General features: G+C 37.2%; 1 protein-coding gene, 1 long non-coding RNA gene and 1 pseudogene across 2 annotated transcripts in view; 2 read left to right on the top strand and 1 right to left on the bottom strand.

Annotated features, from left to right (window-relative positions):
* LIX1 (limb and CNS expressed 1) overlaps positions 1 to 14,272 on the bottom strand; it is a 999,195-nt gene that overhangs the window by 113,229 nt on the left and 871,694 nt on the right. The gene's annotated exons all lie outside the window — the stretch shown is intronic.
* LOC117195654 (uncharacterized) overlaps positions 1 to 14,272 on the top strand; it is a 98,371-nt gene that overhangs the window by 34,841 nt on the left and 49,258 nt on the right. The window lies entirely within an intron of this gene.
* On the top strand, positions 10,899 to 11,526 carry LOC101280611 (oligosaccharyltransferase complex subunit OSTC-like; annotated as a pseudogene).

Here is a 14,272-nt window from a genome sequence, read left to right as displayed (position 1 = left end):
ATGTTATAAATTTATTGTTTTTATATTTTAATCCAATTGAACAATTCAGGAAAATAAGTATTGTGGCTCCCGTAATATTCCTATTGTAACACATATTTGAAGACTATTAACTTATTATTAGCTTCGTCTAAAACTTGTCCTTTTAGAAATTATGTCAATAAAGTAGAACCCATTTTGTTTAAGTTATGTTTCAAGTTAGTGAAAATGTAAACCATACAATTCTCATTAATTTACATTATAATTCTTTTGACTGAAACATGTTGGAGATAGTTGCACATGAAAAAAAAATAATATTTGCCCTATGTAAACATGAAAACAGTTGGTTTGTGTTGCTAAAATTAGTATTCAGTGCCTCTTCATAATCACAATCTTACTAGCAGAAGTGAATAGAGTCAGTGATACAAAATGTGATATTGCAAGCATAATAGTTCCTCTTTAATAATTTAAAGTACTTTGAAATATGTGTATTTTAAATGTGTGTGTGTATGTGTGTGTGTGTGTGTGTATTGAAAACTGTGGCTTTTCATTTATTTGTTTACTTGCTTTTTATACTTTAAGGTCTTGTCTTTTACTTGCAGGCATTAATTTTCCCAGAATGTAGTTGTGATAACAGACCTCCCTGGTCTTAAGGTTTTCTTAGATGAGCTAGCCCTTCTAGGAGGGTATCTTAAATATTAGTGTTTTAGCAGGTTAGAGTTGACTCAAATAGAGTATAGCAAAAAATACTTTCATTTTTTTTTTTTTTTTTGCGGTGCGCGGGCCTCTCACTGCTGTGGCCTCTCCCATCGCAGAGCACAGGCTCCGGACGTGCAGGCTCAGCGGCCATGGCTCACGGGCCCAGCCGCTCCGCGGCATGTGGAATCTTCCCGGACCGGGGCACGAACCCGTGTCCCCTGCATCGGCAGGCGGACTCTCAACCACTGCGCCACCAGGGAAGCCCTACTTCCATTTTTATAAACACTTAAAAGTAATTTGGAAATGAGTAAAATGTACATGAGATATCAGGTATTTTTAGATTTCTTAAGGAAAGACCACAAAGGAAATTTCCAGCATAAGAGATACATACTTGAAATATATGAATTTCAAAATGGAATTTAACTATTCTTATAAGAGGAGGTAGAATACAAGTTGAGTGAAAAAGATCAATTATTGATATAGGAGGAGCCTACTAGTTTTTTTTTTTTTTTATTGCAAGGATGGACTTATAAAGGAAGCTTTAATTTAAAGAGGAAATCTAGGGTGAATTGATCTTGAGTGGCATGACTGAGGGGAAGTATGGTAATGGATATAATTGAGAACATGGAAAGGAAGGGCAGAGGAGGAGCAGAAATGACACCTAATGTGTGTCTTTTATATCAGGGAAATTGCATAAAGAGGTAAAAACCCATAGCCAAGAGAAAAACATGCTAGATATTTACTGTGGTCAGAGAACAAGGGGTCATTGGCCAAGTTAATGGATCAGATAATGAGATGGATGTTGTATTAGTTTGCTAGAACTGCCGTAACAAACTACCACAGACTCGGTGTCTTAAACAATAGAAATTTATTTCCTCACAGTTCTGGAGGCTAGAAGTATGAGATCAAGGTGTAGGCAGGGTTGGTTTCTTCTGAGGGTCTCTCTTTTGTCATCTTCCAGTGTCATCACATGGTCTTTCCTCCATGTGTGTCTGTGTCTTCATCTCTTCATATAAGGACACCAGTCATATTGTATTAGGGTCCATCCATATGACCTCATTTTACCTGGATTATCTTTTTAAAGGCCCTATTTGTAATACAGACACATTGTGAGGTATTTGGGGTAAAGACTTCAATATGTGAATTTTGCAGGGGTGCGGGGGCTATGATTCAGCCTACAATAGACATGTTTACTTCAAGTTTGCTATGGACCTAGCCTAATATGGTGGCTGTGGGAATTGAAGGGAATAGCCTGGCCAATAAAAAGAAGAATCATTAAGAGGAGTTATTTAGAATGCAGGATAGATACATTTTTTTAAACTTTTGTTTTTATTTGAACTTTTGAAAAAAAGGGAAAACCATGTTTTGAATAGGAAGCTATATTTGAATACTCACTGAACATCAGAATGATAACTTTTCTAAGAAAGCACACTCTCTAGTAGGTAATATTATAAAAATGTGTGAGTTGTCAATGGAAATAAAAAGAGAAGAGAAAACTTAGCTCCATGGGATGACTTTAGTGAGGAGTGCTGTTAAATGTCTCAGATCTTTGTAAAAGCAGGAAAATATCTGGGATTGTGGAATACCACCTAAACTAAGACAATAGAAATTATGAAATGCTGGCCAAAGAATCATTGAGAAGAGGATTTGTCAAGAAGGAAGTCATTGATATCTTCAAGGCAATACTTTCTTTTGTAGTGACACTGTGGGTGTGGGTGTGGGTTGCAGTCAGTGTATGTTGAGATGGAGAGGTATTGTAATTAGGGGGAAGGGGTTCAATTTTATCCTTCACAAAATTCATCACTATCTTTTCTGAGTTGTCTGATACACTCAGTTGTTATCTATAGCTTACCAAACATTTTGAGCTATCCTTATATTTCAGGAAAGCTATAGCTCATACTTAAATGATATTTAATGATCAAATTGTGATTGCACCAAAAGCTGCAGTTGTGCTTTTCAGTGGTTACCTCAAAATTCAATGCTTGGATAAGCAGAAAGAACATAGAAATCTTTATAGTCTCAATCCATGTCTATTTTTTGGCTCCAACTCTTATTCAGATCTGTTTCCAGGACCTTGGGGCTAAACATTTAAACCATGTTTTTATTCCCTTGAATAAGTGGCAGTATAAATTTTATGGTAGAATCAGTTCAGATGGAAAGTACCAGAGCCAGGTATGGGATTATTATTCTGAGAGTGGTGAACTAGAGCCAAGGTCTTTAGGGAGGGGAGACCCCTGTGCTAAGACATCTCCATGATGGAGAAGACTTTCTCCAGCTGAGAGTGATGCTAGAGGTCCTGGTGGTATGGCACTTTTTCTTTAATGAGAACAAATTAACTCTTCCTGGAGATGATTTTTAAAAATTATTATCTGATTTTGTTGTACTGTAAAGTATCTTCAGTAGAATGATTTCCTTCTTTTAATTTTCACTTTTATATTTTATTCATTCACTCCACAAGTTTTGTGGAGTGTGCCAGGCACTGTTCTACATGCTTGGTGAACAACTATGAATACCTCTGCCAGAGTAGAGCTTATATTCTAGCAGAGAAGACAAATATTAATATATTATAGTTACATTAATTAATATATAATTTATTAATTTTAAGATATTATATATAGTTAATAAATAAGAAAAAAATGCACCCTGCTAGAAGGTGATAAGTGCTATCACCTTCTTTGATCGCGAATAGGCATACTTTATATTTTCCAGGTAAACCTGTTGGCAAACAAAATATATGGTATAAAGTTATAATAGCCAATTTTATAACTATGAGCTAATGAAACTTTGTGATGCTATTTAATGCTTATATTTACCCCCTGCAAGCAATTGATTTTCAAATTTAGTAACTTTCTTCCAAATAATGTAGCTTGCATCTATTAGTGTGCCTTTTAAAATCACCAAGTCATTTGCCCAGTCTTCTGGTTAACCCGAACCTCTGTTCCATGAGATCTTTGAACATTGAGGCCTGATTGAAGGCTCAGGGTGCTTTTGAAAATTCACCAAGTATAATTCTCCCTTCACCTGACAAGAAATCGGGCAGATAAAAGTGCCTTTATTTTTCCTGGAGTCATGGTACAGCAGAGCCTTTACTGTTCTGCCCCAAGAGAAAATTGTTGCCTGTCCGAAAAGGGAAGGAAGAGGAAACAAGGATAGCTCTACTCAAGTCTTGCATTTCTCTTTTTCTCTCCAGAGTCTACGTATGCATTCTATTTTGAAACATTTCTATTAGAGAAAACAAAAATCCTGATTCTCAGTGTCTTGACTGGGAAAACAAATGTACAATTTGTAATCTGTTAGTTCCGTAAAGTTGAAATCACTGGGGACAGATGTATTTCAGAATTCAGATTTTTTTGCCTTTTTTACCTTTTTAGTACCTGTGCCAGATATTTGCTTTGCAATGCTCTTCATTTAAAAATTTTAACCCCAGTTACTGGACTTTAATATTATTAGTGGTTTTTTACTTGGGGCTTATAATTCTTAAGAGACATCTTTTAGCAAACTCAATTAGCATTTTACTATTGAGCCATGAGTTTTTATACCTTCTAAACAAATACTGGAAGACAACTCAGCATTACTAGAATTTGTAAAACATTAGTATATATGTATATATATAGACACATATATACCTTCAACATGTAATTGAAACCTTGTGTTGCTCTACAATGTTTATATTTACTCTCTACAAGCAGTTGATTTTCAAATTTAGTAACTTTCTTCCAGATAATGTAGCTTGTATATATATGAGTGTGTGTGTTTGTGTGTGTGTGTGAATATATATACACATATATATGAATTTATAAATATATATATCAGTTTATAAATATCCTAAAAGGCTTAGCTAATTTAGGTATAACATATTGAGTGGGTAAAGTAGGAAAAACCAATGATTAATTTAATAGTTATTTACTTAGTTTATCAAAGAATGCATATTGTTTTGGTGAACAGTCAAACATGAGTACTTTTCCCCCAGATTCAGTTACATTAAATAAAAAGAGTAATTTTTTTTTTTTTACTCTTTTAAGAATTTGTGCAGTTAAGAGTAAAAAATCATGTATGCCTAAGTAAGTAAGTCAGAAAGAGGAAGACAAATACCATATGATATCACTTATATTTGGAATCTAAAATATGATACAAATAAACTTATTTATGAAACAGAAACAGACTCACAGACATAGAAAACAAATTTATGGTTATCAAAGGGGAAAGGGAGTTGGAGATGGATAAATTAGGAGTTTGGGATTAGCAGATACAAACTACTATATATAAAATAGACAGACAGGACTTCCCAGTGGCACAGTGGTTAAGAAACCACCTGCCAATACAGGGGACACGGGTTCGAGCCCTGGTCTGGGAAGATCCCACATGCCGCGGAGCAACTAAGCCCATGCGCCAAAGCTACTGAGCCTACACTCTAGAGCCTGCGAGCCACAACTGCTGAGCCCATGTGCTACAATTACTGAAGCCCACATGCCTAGAGCCCATGCTCCACAACAAGAGAAGCCACTGCAATTAGAAGCCCGTGCACCGCAACGAAGAGTAAGCCCCCATTTGCCACAACTAGAGAAAGCCTACGTGCAGCAACGAAGACCCAATGCAGGCAAAAATACATAAATTTATTAAAAAATTAAAATAGACAACAAGGTCCTACTGTATAGCACAGGGAACTATACTCAGTATCCTGTAATAAACTGTAATGGAAAAGAATTTTAAAAATCATGTATGCAAGAAACTTTTGGGAGCAGTAGTAATTTTATAGCTTAGAAGACAAGAAGGATATGTTCTCATTTACTTAGAGTTTGGGTCCTTGGCTTTCACGTCATTCTAGGTAATTCTAACCACTGAGTGTTTGTGTTTGCTAATGAACTTTTAAGCCTTTAAACTGAGATTTGTCTCTGATCTTCAGAGAAGTTCCCAGATGTTCCCTTATCGTAAAAGTTGGTATCTGAGAAACGTTTTCAGGAAATATATCTCCTCCACCAAGACTTCTAATTTCTTTAAAGTAATTCAACCAAATAATATGGCCTATTAAATTGTTTCATCTTAATTCAGGGACAAAAGAGGAATGCTGCTCTGGAGGTCGCCAGTATATACCAAATATTTTCTTCTTCTTTGCCAAGTGTGCAGTTCATTGTTTGGTCACCTGTGTCTGTCAGTTTAGCACATTTAAGGCAGTTCTCAGCACCCCCATTCTTCTCTAAATCTTACATGGAGGCTTCAAATATTGTCTGGCTCATTATTTCCCAATGAAGGTTAAGCCCTTGACTGTCAGACGGAACCCTTCGCTAATTAGAGCCCTTGCTTTGGCACTGAACGTGTCATGTCTGTGAGCCTTCCCACTGCGATCAGGGGCACGTTGCTCTCTCGCATTAAGTAAGTGTCCAGTGCCCACAGATCTCCAGGAGAACTGCTTGCTATTTTCTACATGACAAATTTTTTAGCTTGCTAAAATTCTAACTCCTCTTTAACAGGCTCTAAGTAGAATTGGATGAAGTATTCCTCAGTTCACTAAGAAGAGTTTGCTTAATACTACCCTGTTTAACCTCTTCAGTTTTGATGAAGTTGAATCCACACTTGAATAATGAAAGTGATACTTTCAAATGTGGAAAAAATAGTAAAATTTCCCACTCTTTAAAAAATAAATGTGTCAGTATATCTGTTACATAGTATTTAACTTCATGTTAGGTTAAAAACCATCTTGGTTCTTTTTGATTTAATTAAAAAGGATAACTCAAGATTGGTTCACACTATTAAAATGGTATCATAAAACTACATTACTTCCTTTGATTCTATCTTTGCTTCAAGAAATATATAATTTATGGTTCGTTTTTCGGTTGATAGGGTTTTACCAGCTGCATGGATAGAAAGATTGAATTGACGGGCAGGTTTCATGCCTTTGAATTGTCAAAGAATGCTTTTGGGAGTAAGTCAGGATTCTTCATTAGTATTCATAGGAGTGCTCCCATGTCTTGTGTTTGATCACTGCTTCTTGCTTCCATTTCCAGCTTTCCTCGGTTAGAGCAGGGAGCTGGCCCGACTGATGCAAGTGTCTTGGTGTTTGATTTCTTTATGGGTTAGCTTTTTGAAGAAAATTCTCTGCATGGATATAGGCCATACTCTTGTATTTGGCTAGTTGATTCATGGGTTAATTTTAGACACAAGACTAGCTCTACAAGCTTAGTGCATTTTTCTTTTTAAAATAAAGTATGTTATAGAAGTTAAAAAAAATTATAGTTCACTTATTCTTGGGGAAATATATTATGTAAAGTTATTCATGTTTCATGACTGTAATGAATGTATTGAGATTTCATTATACTCTATAAACAAATTAACATTTTAATTTTGGAATTTCTGATATTTTTAGTTTTAGTAGCTGATCCCCTCATATAGGAATTAAGTGAAGGCAGAAAAAGCACATAAAGTTTCAAAGTGAAAAACAAGGTATAATAAGTGTCAGAGTTGTTGAAGGCCAGAGGAAAACAATTTTCTTTCTCACTGAGAAGCTATAGGAAATAGTTTATAGAAAGTTGTAAAATTATAAAAAAAACCATACTTATTGTTTAACTCAACAACTTTTAAATTTCTTTATATGTGTTGATGTTTCTTTTAAGACTGCTGTAATAAAGATTCAGTGACTTTTTAAAGTATAAAATCAGTTATAATCCATCAGATGGATTAAAACTGTTTTAAAATATTTGCTTCTCTGGGAAAAGGATAAATCATTAGGTTTACATATTGGGCTCTTAGTTTCTGTACTGCTCTCTGTTTACTTCACTAGTATTGGGACTCCCTTACCAAAAATTTATATTTGGTATATATATACTCTCTTGGGGGGGTATAGCGTGAGAGGAGCTTTTTAAAAGTTTTTTTCTCTTGATTATAAAGAGATAAATATATATATATATTTTTGCGGTACATGGGCCTCTCACTGTTGTGGCCTCTCCCGTTGTAGAGCACAGGCTCTGGACGCACAGGCTCAGCAGCCATGGCTCACGGGCCTAGCCGCTCCGCGGCATGTGGGATCTTCCTGGACCAGGGCACGAACCTGTGTCCCCTGCAACGGCAGGCGGACTCTCAACCACTGCACCACCAGGGAAGCCCAGAGATAAATATTTATTGTACAAATTTTATAAGAAAAAGAAGGGAAGAAACCCCACCAGTAATCCAATACCCCGAGGCAAGCAATAGATATTGGTTTATTTTCAAACTTAGATAGACAATTATTTTTTGTCTTTTATGAATAGTTAACTCATGTTTCTAGCTCATTTAACCATTAGGGTTTTAATAAATCTATTTATATGAGATAAGCATATATACATTTATTTACTTTATATGAGCAAATTATTCATCTTTTAATTTTCTTCATTGATTTTATGGTGACAAAGCCCATTCTGTGATTTATATTCACTATTATTTTTTTTTGGCTGTTAATAATTAGTTTTTAAATTTTTCATTGCTTTTGATTTATTTTAAATTACACAAATAATATGTGAATATAGTCTTGGAAAAGATTCAGATGTACCCTTGTAAGTTCTCTTTTTTTATCGTTTCCTATGACAGTCTGTCCCCTACTAGATTTTAACCGTGGTTACCAGTTTCATGTGATATTTTCCTTTGCATTAGTGTATGTATTAGGATTTTGAGTGGGGTTTTTTCTGTTGCTCTTGACTAGGGGACAAAACCAAGGACACATTGGACAGCCAGTATCTCATATTCTAAAGAGAGCTGGAGTGAGACAATCTCTCCAGGACTCAAACCAGATCTGCACCTCCTCACCATATACTAGCCCCTTCTTCTAACTGTAGGCTCCTCTGGTTTATATAAGAGAACTCTATGGAGAGAGGAAGGCAGGGCGAGAGAGAGGAAGGTTATAGTTGGCTCCCAAGTGAATTGCTTGTAGAGAATGGGGATTCTGCAAGAACACTTGGCTTGCAGCTGACTGACTGATTTACTCCCTGTCCTGTTGGAACAGGAGAACTGGGGAGAGACAATGAGCAGAGACAGGAGGCTGCAGGAGTCAGCCTGTATTCCTGTATTTTATAGGAATGGCAGCCATGTGTGAGCATCCTGTGGGACAACTGGACATGAAGCCAGATGAATGGGTTTAAGTACCTTATCAGAAGGTGTTCTCCTGGTTGAGGAGAATGCTGCAGCAAGAGGTGGTGAGGGGACCCACTTTATATACCTATCCTGTACCATGGGGGCAGGGAGTGTGGCCAGAGAGGAGGGGGAGCGGGAAGAAGGTGGAGCCACCCTAGGTCTCCCAGGGTTTGGATCTACCACCTTTAGTGAAGTATCCTCTCTCTCCCCACTGATATTTTTGAAGCTTTATATCAAAATTTTAAATATACTAAGACTAATACACTATATAATATCTACATTTCAATATTATTTAAAATATACTATGATCGATATATTTAAAATATGCTATTAATCAGGGGTCCCCAACCCCTAGGCCGTGGACCGGTACCAGTCCACAGCCTGTTAGGAACTGGGCTGCACCGTAAGAGGTGAGTGGCCAGGCAAGTGAGCGAAGCTTTACCTGCTGCTCCCCATCGCTCGCATTATTGCCTGAACCACCCCCGCCACCCTGGTCCGTGGAAAATTGTCTTCCACGAAACCGGTCCCTGGTGCCAAAAAGCTTGGGGACCGCTGCTGTTAATCAATTCTTCATGTTATTTTTAAATTTAGAACAATTTTAACTATACTTTGCCTATTTGTTCTTGCAGATGAATTTAGATTCCAAAACAAAATTCCTCAGGATTCATTTACATTTTGGCCCCTTCTGTATTTGTTTCTCTTCCTCCATAGTAAGAAACTTGACTCCCATTATCATTACTATGTCTTTGTTCAGGATTACTTGCTTGTTCAACCCCCCAGTATGTAACCAGTGTCATTGTTTCCTGTGTGGATGCCTCACACCACAACCCGTGTTCCAACACCCCAGGCCAGGTCTTAGTGTCCAGCACTGAAGGGGCCTGGCCAGAGAGTCTCCTTAACACCCATGCAAGTGCCTTTCTCACAGTGCTCAGACACACCTCACATCACGCCCCCGGCCTATAAGCCCTTCGTCTGTCTGTGTAGGCTCAGACTCCTGCTTCTGACTGTCACCCCTTTTGTCCTCCTCACTGGCTTAGGTACTCTGATCCCCACATTGGGTCGCCACTCTTGCATAGATGCCCTCGTCACTCCGCTCAGGCTCAGACCCTCTCCAGGGATGCCCTCCTCAGTCTGCTGGGCTCTGAAACCCCATCCAGGGTGCCACTCCACTCCAAGTGGCCACCCCCTCTCCCAGCTAGAGCTCTGATGCCCTGAGTTCAGTGGATGCTCTCTTCACTCTCTTTGGGCTCTGACTTCACACTGAGCTACCACAATCCATGGACTCCTTCCTTTCTCTGCTGTGCCTCTGATACCGTGTACTTCCTGCAGGGACCCCTGTGTCACTCCACTTGACTTCCGACTTCCTGCCCCAAGTCAACCCCTCACATGAATGCTTTCCTCACCTCACTGACTCTCAGGCTGGGAACCCTCCTACCTGGATACCTTCCTCACCCTGCTTGGGTTTTACACCTTGATGCCAGTCTTGTTCTGCCGCACATGATAATGGTCTGAATTGTTCAGAAAAGAAAGGAAGAAGGTGAAAGGGGAAGGGAAGGAAAGGAAATGTATTTGATTTTTTTTATCTTCCTTTCCTCCAAAAGTATTTATTAAATGCAATTAACAGGCGAATAAGATTCCTGCCTTACAGGGGTTTACTTTCTATAAGTGGGCACAAGCATGTAAAGGTATTATTATCATAGTGCAGTATGCTACCACAGAGCTTTTCCCTAGGATGCTGTAATGGCAGGTTGGAAGGACACCTATTCCAACCTAGCAGAGTTAGCAGAGGCCTTTGGGAGGTGGTGGTGATAAGGGAGTTTCATCTATAAGGGACAGAAGAATCTAAACAGGTGAAGAGGAGGCCAGGGTAGGTTGATGAACCCACACTAACTTTTGTATCAGATTCTTTAGAAATTGAAGTAAGCATCATATTAAAAGTGTTAGGATTACTAGGAAAACAGAAGTAGATTTATTTAAAAGCCTTTGTTAATGAGAAAAATGTCATTACACGAAGAGTTTGGACTTTCTCTGCCTTTCTGCAAAACAAGGAAATTAGTTTAAAAATGAATTCATGCCTGTTCCTGGATGGCGTGTGGGGCTGGCGGCCGACAGCTGACCCTGCCGCCACCAACATGGAGAGTTTGTACCGAGTCCTGTTCTTAGTGCTCGAATGTCCCATCCTGAAGCTGAAGAAGCCGCCCTGGGTGCACATGCTGTTGGCCATGACAGTGTACGCTCTGGTGGTGGTGTCTTACTTCCTCATCACTGGAGGAATCATTTATGATGTTATTGTCAAAACTCCAAGTGTCAGCTCCATGACTGATGAACGTGGGTATCAGAGACCATTAGCTTTCTTGGCCTGCAGAGTAAATGGACAATATATTATGGAAGGACTCACATCCAGCTTCCTGTTTACAATGGGAGGTTTAAGGTTCATAACCCTGGACTGATCCAATGCACCAAACATTCCCAAACTCAATAGATTTCTCCTTCTATTCATTGGATTCATCTGTGTCCTATTGAGTTTTTTCATGGAGTATTCATGAGAATGAAACTGCTGGGCTATCTGATGGTTTAGAATGCCTTTTGAGAAGAAGTCGGTGGATATTGAATTTGCTCCTGTTAATGAAGTTTTCAAGGCTGTACCAGTCCTCTGATATGAAATATGGAAAAGGATGAAAAGCAGCAGAAAAGAAACATCTAGTGAAAACGTAGGAAGCGTATTATAGCTTGGACTAGAATGTCTTCTTGGTATCAAAGTGACAAGCTTATCAGTATTTTTTCCTGCTGTCCTATACTGACATACCAACGATGTTAAGTGGCATTTTCTTCTTTTTTTTATTTCTTAAAGAAAGTATACTTCATTTCTACAACTATAATATTGAGTAAAGTGATTATTTTTTACAAACCCCTTAAAAAAGTGAATTCATGCTGCTTTGAGGGCCTGGAATCTGCCTGAATATGAATTACTACAAACACAAAAAAGAATTTTAAATGAAACCCTAAATATTTGATAATGGGAATGCTTAATTTATTCTTGGAGTAAGCATGACAAACCTCTGAATAAAAGGGAAAGGGAAGTTATTCTTTATATATAGAATGCTTTTCTGTTTCTTTTAAATTTTAAAAAATCAGTATTTTTTAAAAAGAATATTACTGAAGAGAGTTTTCTCCCACTTCGGTGCCCTTGAACTTGCCTCTGTGACCCACACTGTAGGGCCAAGAGGTTTGACCTGGGGAGGACATCATTCAATAGGCATGAGAATCAATGGTTGGGTAAGAGCTTTTTGTCTGATGGGAGGCTTAAAATTGGGACTAGAGATTCTATCCTGTGTGGATTTTTTTGGGATACATGTTTAGTTCTCTTAACTTGACTTTTCTATGTATATGAATTAGGGTGTGTATATTTTTCCTGAAAGAAAACTTATGCTTAAAATAGTTTACTAAAACAAAAATTTAATGAATTATGAAATATTTTTCTAGCCTGAGAAGACATAAATACTTCTAATAATGATTTTGCAAAGCTGAGCATAACTGGTTTATAGAATGTGTTCTGTGTTTGTGTTTATTTTTAGAGTACATTGAAATTGGATGTTCATTGTGGAGCGAAGCAGGAAATTTTGGTGGTCCCAGTCTGTTGGAAAGGCCCAGGTGGTTGAGGCCCAGTTCTGCTGTTCACAAACTATATGATCTTGGGCTAGTTACTTAATATCTCTCAATTTCAGTTTCCTCATGTGTGTGTTGTGAATAGTAATATTGAGAAAAATTATGTCTTTTCCCCATAGCATGTTATGTTGTTTGTAAATTACTAGACTGAATGAGCTGTAGACTTAATCCAGTTTCTCCACAAAAATTTCATGTGCAAATAACCTTTTTTTTAAGGAAATTACTCTTAATGCACCCAGTTCTTTACAATGAGTAATTTTTGGAATTAAGATAATTTTACTCATGCAGAAGATAAAAAATAAAACTTCCTTCAAGCCAACACATTAAAAAAAACAAAACAAAACTGTACTGACTCCTCAGTACTAAGGAATCACAGGAGGAGGTATAATATTTTTATCTCTAATGCAAATGTTGATTACATAGTAAGAAATAACTGTGTTGTTTGTTAATAGATTTGCCTGAGAATGTTGCTTAAATTACATAATATTATCTTTTAACTGCTCCGGCAAATAGTGGCAATGCTCCCTCTTTGTGTACTGAGATTACTTATGTAATATAAGACATTACATTAAAAAGATAACCAGTTGTGAGAAATATGAGTCTATTAAATCAACAGTTATAATACTTTACAAAAAATCTAGTCTAATCATCATATTAAGGGTCAAGGCCACAACACTTTTAGAAAAATGATTTTGAGTTGTAAGAATTTAGGGTTCATTCCTGTTATTTCTTTGGGAAACAGTTTCCTTTTTACAAATAAAGCTGCTTGTCTAGCTACTGAAAAATCTTTTATTTAGACAATTGTCTTTTAAAATATTCCAGGGGCTTCCCTGGTGGCGCAGTGGTTGAGAATCTGCCTGCCAATGCAGGGGACACGGGTTCGAACCCTGGTCTGGGAAGATCCCACATGCCGCGGAGCAACTAGGCCCGTGAGCCACAACTACTGAGCCTGCGCGTCTGGAGCCCGTGCTCCACAACAAGAGAGGCCGCAATAATGAGAGGACTGCGCACCGCGATGAAGAGTGGCCCCCATTTGCCGCAATTAGAGAAAGCCCTCGCACAGAAACGAAGACCCAACACAATCATAAATAAATAAATAAATAATTTAAAAAAAAAAAAAAATTCCAGGTTGCAATGTATCATTTCAGTTTCCATGGCTGCTTTTATGGTAAGTGTTTCTGCTAAAATGCTTTAGCAAGTGGAAATGCTATCAAACTTTAACATTAAGTAAATCTAGGCATATTTTTAAACAAAACCTCTGCAGATTTAGTTTGATTTTTAAAAAAACAAATGCCTAACTTTTAAAATTAGAGCTTTTTACTAAGAAAGCATGCATTAAACCGCTTTTTTTCTCTGAAATTATTTCTTTAGTCTCAAAATACCTGACCAAATTATGTGCTACCCATAAACCTCAGAAAAAAGGTAAACTAATTCAACATTTTAAGAAAGCATGTCCTCCAAAACTGTATAAAAATATAGTAAACCTCCCAGAATACACGATTTAAAAGGATTGTCGCACTTTAAGATTTAGAAAAGTTATCTTCCCTTTATGTATCTCCATAAAGAATTAAAGATGTATAACTATAAAATATTATTTTTGGGGTCACCAGTAATTTTATATTTGTGGGGAGAGGAATTAAATGCATGAAATTATGAGATAGACACATAGATAGATTAGTATTCACCATCGTTAGCTCCTTGTTTAGAGAAAACATTCAATAAATATCTGTTGAATGAATGAGTTTTAATGACAAACTATATTAATTATTGTGATCATATCTAAAGTGTGTTTTGTGAAAGCATAAATAATATAAGTAATATAATTACATCACCT

This window comes from Orcinus orca, chromosome 3 (genome assembly GCF_937001465.1).
Source record: "Orcinus orca chromosome 3, mOrcOrc1.1, whole genome shotgun sequence".
Classification (NCBI taxonomy): domain Eukaryota; kingdom Metazoa; phylum Chordata; class Mammalia; order Artiodactyla; family Delphinidae; genus Orcinus; species Orcinus orca.
This window is presented reverse-complemented; position numbering and strand designations above follow the sequence as displayed.